This window comes from Syzygium oleosum, unplaced genomic scaffold, assembly GCF_021117445.2.
Source record: "Syzygium oleosum isolate NSW1041296 unplaced genomic scaffold, Sole_v2.1 Sole_v2.14, whole genome shotgun sequence".
Lineage (NCBI taxonomy): Eukaryota > Viridiplantae > Streptophyta > Magnoliopsida > Myrtales > Myrtaceae > Syzygium > Syzygium oleosum.
This window is the reverse complement of record NW_026607498.1, coordinates 4,140,404-4,149,310: the sequence shown is the minus strand read 5'-3', so window position 1 is coordinate 4,149,310 and position 8,907 is coordinate 4,140,404. Positions and strand designations below refer to the sequence as shown.

Genomic DNA, 8,907 nt, shown 5'->3' with positions numbered 1-8,907 from the left:
ATCAAGAGGAACTTTAAGGAGCTCCTTAAAGTCTCTTGGTGGGGGCAGACAATCCTCAAGAGTTCCTAAAAGTTTCTTGGTGGGGCTCTTGGTGGAAAATTTCCTCCCTCTAAGGATGACTCATCTAAGATTTTCCTCTCAACCGGTGATTTATGGGGACATGGATCAGCGGTTTAGGACATGAACTCCCGCCCTGAAACGCATATCCTCAACCCTTAAATTTTTTATTTTTTTGATTCATGCACGGGGCAGCTGCTTCCTATTTTTTTAACTCTTGACTAAGTCTCTGCTTCCTTTCGTGTTTCATCATGCTAGTACTTACAACTCAGTTAGCTATTTAAGAGCTCGATTAAAGTGATTTTCAAAGCCAATTTTTATTTTACTTGTTATACAATTTATGTACAACGAGTATTTAGAAAAATCTAAGGATAAGTGCACTGAAAGTCCTAAAACTTGTCATAAAAGTGCAATTGAGTCCTAAAACTTGTCACGAAAGTGCAATCGAGCCCTAAAAATTTTAAAAATTGCAATCAACAGAAGAACTTAATTGGATCAATTTGACAAGTTTTAGGACTTGATTGTACTTATTGAAAATTTTAGGACTCAATTGCCCTTTCGTGACAAGTTTTAGGACTTAATTGAACTTTTTGAAAGTTTTAGGACTTAATTATACTTTCATGATTAGTTTTAGGACTTCCAATGCACTTATCCGAAAAATCTAAGACTCTTCTAATGAGAAAAAAGCCGGTCGATCAAGGCTTGTCTAACCTTCTGCGATGCCTCTAAAATATCATCTGACTTCTTAAAAGCATTCGCTTTTTTTTTTATGCTTACAATATAATTTTTTTTTAATTTAGTCTCATGAGAGATCTCAAAGCATAAATAAATATGACTAAAGGCCGAAGTACATATATTACATATCCCATAATTTTATTTTAAAATCCTATTAAATTAAAACACGCCAGGTACGAATTCAAATGATAAATTCTCGTATCAAGAAAAGAAAACTACCGAGACCTCTATATTTGAAAAAAAGAGAGAGGTTTGAGTTGTCATGTTAGAGTAATAGGGGTCCAAATTCTAAATGAATTTCGATAAAGGTGCGAGTAAAGTGGCGTATGTAAGGGACAGAGGGATGGTTTTGGAATGGGGAATACAATAGTTCTATTGTGTTCTTTTGCTCATCATATTCCGTGTTCCTCCACCATGTTGCTGCTTCCTGGCTCCTTCCTTCTCTCTCTCTCCCCGACATAACGCGCATCTCCTTGAAAATCCTTCTTGCAAAAAAAAAAAAGAAAAGCTCCTGGAAAGGCCTTCCGTTAGCGCATAATCTCTCCCTCCCTTATTCTTCTTGCAGAGTGGTTCACGCCTCTTTGTTACCCTTTTCTCTTTTGTGAATTCATATGATCATGCTCACTTGTCTCGCAAGCTAGAGACCCCAAACACACGTACAGAGAAAGATCATGGAAGGTTTGCTTCATGAACCCTGGCTTGGACTCAATGGACTCGGGTACGGGCGTCGGGGACCGGGGACACTGGCAACAAGGTCCTAGACGCCAGGAACCTTATCCCTAGCACTGGGGTTCCAAGCCCGATCCTGATGGATCTGGGTGCAAGCGCTGGCACCCGACCTTGATGGACCCGGGACTTGGCGTCAGGGTCTCGGGCACAGGCCCGGCCTCGATGGACATGGACGCAGACGCCGAGGACCTTGGCTCGGACGCCAACAACCCGAGTACCAGCACCGAGCTCCTGGGCTCGATCTCATTGGATCTAGGCCCGAGCGCAGCGTCACGATCCCAAGTCTAGGGTTCCGGGCGCAACCTCAATAAACCCAATCGCGGGCACAAATATCTAAGTCCCAGCCCCGGCCTCGATTGACCTAGGTTTGGGTCTATGGCCCAACCTCAATGGACCTAGGCCTGAGCGCCAGGGACCTAGGCCCAAACTTTGTAGACCGGGCACAAGCATTGAGTTTTCAGGCTCAGTTTTGGTGGACCCAAGACCAGTGTCTGTGCTTGTGTCCGGGAGTCAGGGATCCGGACTTGAGACCCAGTGTCTATGTCAGATTCAAGTCACTAGTGTCCGAATAGTATATGTCTATTTAAAAAAATTAAAAGAAATTTTCCTTTCCAAACGACGAATAATATTTTCTAGTTTATTTTCGGATGTCAGCCAAATACCGAAAATATTATCATTTTTCTGAAAAATTACTTCCCGAAATTTTTTTTTCAAAAATATCATATTTTCCGAGAAATAAACCTTGCCTAAAAGAACCGCTTTCCTTTTCGGGGATTGAGATATCGAATCGAACCGGTCCTCTTGGTTAACGGCTCCTCGTTAATGCCCCTGCCCGCGCGCCTTCGTTCAGTTCACCCAGCCCACAGAAGGTCGCCGCTCTCCTTCGTTCACCCATCTCCGTCCTTCGGGTCGCTCAGCCGCCAAAGCTCCGTCGTGCTCAGCCGCTTCGGTTGAGCTCGTCGCTTCCGCAGCGAAGCTCCGCCTCTCGAGTCCGTTGCCGTTGATCGTCCCCCTTTGCGTCCCTATTTGCGTAGCTCTCTCTCTCTCCGTTGACACCGTAACAAGCCTCACAGAGTTTTTCTTTTTGGAACTTGATGTTTGGTTGTAACAGTTATATATGCCAGGAAGAAGAGTCAGTGGAGGCAGGGTTAGAAACAGTGGAGGCAGGATTAGAAACAATGAACGAAGGGGAAGAAGAAGAAGAAGAAGAAGAAGAAGGAAGAGGAGTTGAAGTAGGAGATGGAGAAGAGGACGAGGAGGAGGAGGAGAAGGCGTGGTCATCGGATTCAGAAATGGAGAAGGCGTTGGAATGGTTTGGACTTGAAAGACCGCGGAGAAGCAGTGGACGGAGGAGCCCTTCGCTCCCAATTCTCGATGTCCGAATGCTCGTGGAGGGCTTCCCACGCGTGCCCGGTCGTCCACGCTTCAACCCCTGTCCAATCGGAGCCAGAAACTCTCCACTCATGTCCGCGCTTCCCCTTTGGAGGTCCTAAAGTTCTCTTCTCTTGTTTCTTGACTATCCTTTTTATCTATATCCTTTAACTAATTCACAATGCCTGTATGTAGTTTGTAATTCAGAGGCATGCTTGTTCTGAGAAGTGAAATTTGATTTCTTCTTTCTGCTGTTGGTGATTAGAGATTTTCTTTGATGATTACAGCATGCTTGGCTTGCTTGAATAGCCTAAAGTCACTCTCTTTCTCTTCCGGTTTGAATTGAATGTAATATGAAGGGAGGTTAGAACATCACTTTATGCTTCAAAAAATTGGAGAAGAAAAATGTGGCGACATCGTTACAACAAGATTAAACTCTGAAGCATAGGGTTAGCATCCTAAACGAACTTATAGACAAAAAAAAAGAACAAGGAGGAGTTTTTAAAATACAGAAGTATTGGTTTCTTTTTTTAGTGGCCGTTCTTTGGAAAGGGCTGGATAATCTAGTGATTGATTTTGTACTGGTATAGTGTGGGTAGAGCAACATGCTGCTCAGAATGGTTGCCTTCCTAGATTGCACAGTTTTGATCAATTACCTGAGAAGCTAAGACTTCTTATTGAAGTTCTTAAGTCTTGCCTTTAGTGTGACAGGAGATTATCTATAGGCTGCAGCTGCACTAGTATATTTTACAATTGATGTATTGAGTGCCGATGCTTATCGAGTGGCAACGCTTGAAATATATACCTTGTTTGCACCAGGTGCACTTGTGGCAACAGTTAGATCAATGACACTAGTGAATCTTCTTTTCACTGTCTCCCCAAATCAGCTGTCTACACTTTTGAGTTTCACCCGACCTCAATGATTGTGATAAAACTTCATAAGATCTTTCAATTTTCAAACTTTTCGACTCTTCACCAAATAAGAATGTTGAGTTCATGCTGTCATCAATTTGGTTGGCACACAGAGATAGTTTTCTGTTTTTTGGGATCGGAAATTTTCAACTTGAATAAGCATGTGTTGAATACTAGTGTTGTGTCTACTTCCTTCTGCATCTAAACATGATATGGTGGACAGTGATATGTTCTCTAGCTTCTTAATGTGTTGCTGAGTATTTAACTCGTTGAAATCATGGATTGTATGAATGAATACTGCAGGAGTGGGAGGGAAGGGTGAATGTTCCATGTCCAGCACAGTGATAGCTTCAATTCAAGAAAGTGTATGGGATTCGGCTATTGGCAAAATTAAAAGTAATGAGAAAGCTGACCGTGCAATTGTCAAGCAGGTAGAGTACATTTTCATCAAAAGTAATAAGTGTTTGGTAAAATATTTCCATAAAATTCTCCATGCTGCCATTGTAACAACAGCCACAATAAGGTCTCTTTATACCAAGTGTAATCTGTTGCTTAGATTTTTCTCAAGTGAACATATCCCTATTTTAAAGATAGAATTTTCGTCAGTTTCTTCATTGGCCTCCTTCCTCTTGCTTTTCACCTCTATCCCAGGGTCATGAAGCATGAGTGGAATCAATTTTCAGAATTTATTGATCTTCGTGGATATAGGAAAAAGAACTATAATTACTTTTATTTGATCATCTATAGTTTTGAAATTGAAAAGAACCCTATTGCAAGCTTAATCTGTCTCTTTGCTAATTCAATACTTCAGTTTGACTGAATCATAGCTGAGTAAACTTCTTTAAGGGTGTATGCATTAATTCATGTCTCCTCTTGCAATAATTATTCAGAAGTAAGAACACTTTTAAAAGTTACTGCGGTTACAGTGCCCCACCCCCACTCCTAAAACTTACTAAAGTGACATTAGCATCTCCGAGAAGTTCTCATGGAATTATTTATGTGGCTGTGCAGGGCATTGATCAGAGGACTCGGATGGTTCTCTTCAAGATGCTCAACCATAAAGTATTTAATGATACAAATGGTTGCATTTCCACTGGCAAAGATGTATGCTATCATCTACAGTCAGCAGTACTCTGCTACTCGCTACTATCTCTTTTTTCTACCAATTGATTGTAGGTGGAAGTTCTCCACATCATTGTTATAATTTTGTGATTTCGCTAGTGATGTATACTTTTGCTACTAGTGCATAGTCACTGTTACCTTTTGTCACACTGACTTTTGTTAAGCAAATGTCTATATGCAACATAATCTGATGGGCTTTGAATCGGCAATCAAAGTCTACAAGACTTAAGTGTTGGTGTTCAAGCAAGTGCGAGTCACGTGTTGTATAAGTTGAATTTACTGGATGTGGGGATGGCTTTGTAGTTTTCAGCGGTAGCCCAGCTTTAGCTGAGAGTAAAGCGAGAGGGATAAGTTTATGTTTGTCTTGTATTGTGTCGGTATCGTCATTAGATGATGTTGGTATATTGTTCCAAGGTAAATTATATAGCAGCTTCTTCTTTTCTGTTTTTTTTTCTTTTCCTTCTTTTTGCTAGTTATTATAAGGAAGGAGGCCTTGGTAGGAGTTGGCTATGACCTAATCCACTATCCATGGTTGGATAACTTCTGCGATTTTAGTTTGATTTTTTCACATACTTTCGGGGGTGAGAAGTTAGATTGAGAATGCTTGGCTGGCTTGGTTTGTAATTGCTATCATGAGATTAAATGGCCTATTGCTTTACTGAGGTGAGGGTCGAAGACTGGCTATGCAATCACTTGGCAGATTGTGAAATTTGCCAGACCAGGAGGTGATGAAGTATTATTTTGGGACTCCGATATCAATCGCATTTGTTTGTTTTTTGTGTTACCCAACCCCCAGACGACTCTTTAGGCAGGGTCATTGGCTGTGTGTCCTGATAATAACCTTTTAACAGATGGAGCCTTTGGAGCCTTCAAGGGACTGTGGGGTGACTTTTTGATTCGACAATAATCATGGATCTACAAAAATAGACTATGAAAAATGACAGGATTTATTACAAACAACATGCAACAAAATTGATACCCAAATACAAGTAAATTGCTGGAATTTCAAACATCAGTTGGCACATCGTTGATCAGCTGAACAATTTCTTGAAAACGATCAAAATCTCACATGAGCAGACATGCTAAAGCAAGCACTAGCAAGCACATGTTGACGACCAGTAACATAGCCAAAGACAAGCTCGTCCAGATAAGCAAATTGTAAGCGAGAGTCCCAAAAACAAGTTACAAGTATCAGTATGTTGCGTTCGTGCTCGAGGGTCCAGTCACTTCAATCAGTGCTACGATATAGATAACTTCGCAAATGATGTAAAACAGTAGAAATTGGTGGCTCAATGCCTCGGTATGCTGCGAATTGAAATGTCCGATAACGAGTAGCTTGAACGAGATGAATATAATGTGGAATCTCTTGATTGAGTCAAAACTCTCCTGTTGTCGGCGCTAATGTGGTTGCCCGTTCTCCCTGTAACGAATTAGGAAGAAATTAATTGAAGAAGAACATATTATAAAGGGGAAAAAAAAATAACTTGCTACTAATCCACGCTCTAAGCATAGCTCTTAGAACATATTCAAACGAATGTGTAAAGTGGTGCCTTTCAGGTGTCACTGGACGATGGGCCATGTTTTGGAGATGGAGGAGACAGAATGAACTCTGGGATTTTTTTTGAGCTTTGTGAATTACATAAGGGGAAGAGGCACACTTGGTGGTAGGGGATATATAGGCCATGTTTCCAACCTTTCTTTCTTTTTTTTAAATATTATGCTCTGCATGTGTTTATGAATGTATCTCATGAACGGGTTCTTGACTTTTGTAAAAGTTCATCCCGGTCGTCGAAAAATTGGGCCTGAACGGTCAGATTCCCTCGAAGAGTTAAATCAACAGTTGGCTGGAAACAATACTAGAATTTCGTCGACCTCGCCATCCAAGGCAGGGCAACAAAATTTCAGTCATTCCCTTTAAGCCCATGGCAGGGAAACAATATCTCAGAAATGGGCGAATTTCGGCGCAACAAAATTTCACTACCATCTGATCGTTTTAGAGATTGGCTCTGGAAATGGACTAAGACTCCACGATCCATCTAGCAAAGTGTACATGTATGAGCCAACATCGTAAGACCATTTATCAACCATGACTTAATAAACTGCATGCGTAAGTGTGTCTTGGGTTGAATTCAAACGAAAAAAATGAAAATTTTTTATTGTACAAATAGAATAGACCGTGAAATGATCTTGTGTAAGATAAAAATCGAGGGGAGACATGAAAAAGGGAGGTACCTCAATGGCAATTGAAGTAATAAATGATTATGTCAGTATTATCTTGTGATCATTTGCAATATTTGATTAATTCAACCAGGGCACTGTCTCTATTGCACGGATTTTATTTTTAGGTTTGATGATATTTTATGGTCATGCAAGACAATACTTATAGAAGCGACATGTAACATTTGCACGAAGACCACAATTTTTAGTTACCTATACTTGACTCGATTCGGACCTCACCCATACCCAAACATCCCAAGCTCCGATAACAATTTTCCCCCTTATATATGGAAATTAGCATGACCAATTAAAAAAAATTAAACATAAAAAAATAGCAAATAAGGAATTCACTGAAAAATTTGATGAATCAAGCTACATCTCCAATTATTTCGCCCAATTCTAGAAGTTTGAACTAATTTAGTAGAAGAGTCGGAAGTATACATATGATGTAAGCTTCTGCTTTTGGAAGTACTAAAAGATCTGAAAATACTCGAAGATTTGAAAAATCTATCAAGAGTGGTAACAGACCGGGTTCAACACCATAAACTTCGATAAAGGAAGGAACTCGAATGAGCTTTGGGCTTAAAGGAGGTTATTGAATTCCGTTCATACGCAATTTTAAGTTGTATATGTCTATAATCCAAGGACCTTCACCTTTTTCTTTCTTGTTTAGGTCCAACTTGAACCGTCCAAGTCCAACTTCCAGATATGCCCCCAAGGTACCGCAACCAAAGAAAACGTGTCCCATGAATTCTTTTCAATTTTTTTTTCTACTTTTTTAACTTTAATAGTTATTTATTAAAAACTGGTTTAGCGATGATTTAAGCTTAATTAATCTTTCAAGGTGGTCCATTCATGCTGGATGACCATGTCTTGCCAGAATTTTTTTGCTTAATATTTTTGCACGATTTTCTTAAATTTGAGTTTTATTTCATCTTTACGTGAAGAAATGTCAAAGTTTCATTATCGGTGTAATTTGTGACGAGTGACCCAAAAAAAATCATGGGTCTACCAAAATAAATTTTTAAAATCAATCTCTATTTAGCTTTTCAGATGTTCCTCGGAAAGAGAAAAATGAAGAAAAGAAAAGTGTGACAAGTAGAATAGTAATATATCTAAACCTTAACTTAAATATAATCCGAGTCAAATCCATTTCGATCTAGTTTTCATTCGTCTTTGTTTCCTACAACTCATTTTAATCAATTCATAAAATTAAAGTGACTAATTTTAAACCCAGCAAATATGAATGGAAAAATGGGTTAGTGGGCCCATTTTTTTTTGTGTAAAATGTAAGTAGTATATAACAGATGATGTACAACAGCTTAGGGGCATTCCCCGGCATTACAACTAGTACTAATAATTCGAGAATATGGAGGTAGGAAGTCTCCATAAAGTAGCTAAAACAATGTTAGCTTGCGAAGGTTTGATTTTTTGGTATAGCGAAGCTCTACCTCTTACATTTTTCCGCACCTTCGCCAAAATAATATGAATGTCAGTTGGATTGTTTTGAAACCGCCTATGGTTGCGCTCCATCCAAGTGCAATATACAGTCGCTAGAAAAGATACTTTGAGGAGTTTCGCTGCCAAATCTTTGCCTCTTGTTGCTCTAACCATCCATTGAAGCTCCTCATTCCATCCCCAAACATTACGCCTGATCCCTTGTTGCGCAAGAATATTGCGCCAGATGCTACCTGTCCATTCGCATTAGAAGAAAAGGTGAGTCATGTTCTCTATACTTGCCCTACAGAAGGTACATTGGACATC

General features: G+C 39.9%; 1 pseudogene; it reads left to right on the top strand.

Moving 5' to 3' along the window:
- The first annotated feature begins 2,677 nt into the window (after positions 1-2,677).
- On the top strand, positions 2,678-5,095 carry LOC115661399 (uncharacterized; annotated as a pseudogene).
- The last annotated feature ends 3,812 nt before the right edge of the window (positions 5,096-8,907 follow it).